General features: G+C 35.8%; 1 long non-coding RNA gene across 1 annotated transcript; it reads left to right on the forward strand.

The window, feature by feature from the left end:
- On the forward strand, positions 1-338 carry LOC104775405. The gene is made up of 3 exons (XR_765893.1): positions 1-70; positions 179-231; positions 324-338. It is a non-coding gene; the product is annotated as an uncharacterized LOC104775405 (long non-coding RNA).

A 338-nucleotide genomic window follows, 5' to 3' on the forward strand; every position in this document is an offset into this window, starting at 1 on the left:
CCCGTGGAAATATTATACAGCAAAGAGCGTCCTGTCAGTTATATTGAGTCATCTCTGAAAGTAGCAATTGGTATGTTCAAGGTCGAGTGTTTCTGTTGTCATTCCGTCTGATTTGGTTAATCACTTTTGCCACTATTTTGTCTCTCTGATATTACAAAAACCTTGTTGTTACTTGTAGATATACATGCTCGTGAGCCAGAAGGTGATATCTTAATCTTTATGACTGGACAGGTCTGTTTCATTTTTTTCAACTTAATTCATTGGAATCTGGCAGAACTATCTAGATTCTTCTGTCCTGTCTTACTTTATCTTGGTTTTAATAGGATGATATAGAAAAG

This window comes from Camelina sativa, unplaced genomic scaffold (assembly GCF_000633955.1).
Source record: "Camelina sativa cultivar DH55 unplaced genomic scaffold, Cs unpScaffold13701, whole genome shotgun sequence".
Taxonomy (NCBI): Eukaryota; Viridiplantae; Streptophyta; class Magnoliopsida; order Brassicales; family Brassicaceae; genus Camelina; species Camelina sativa.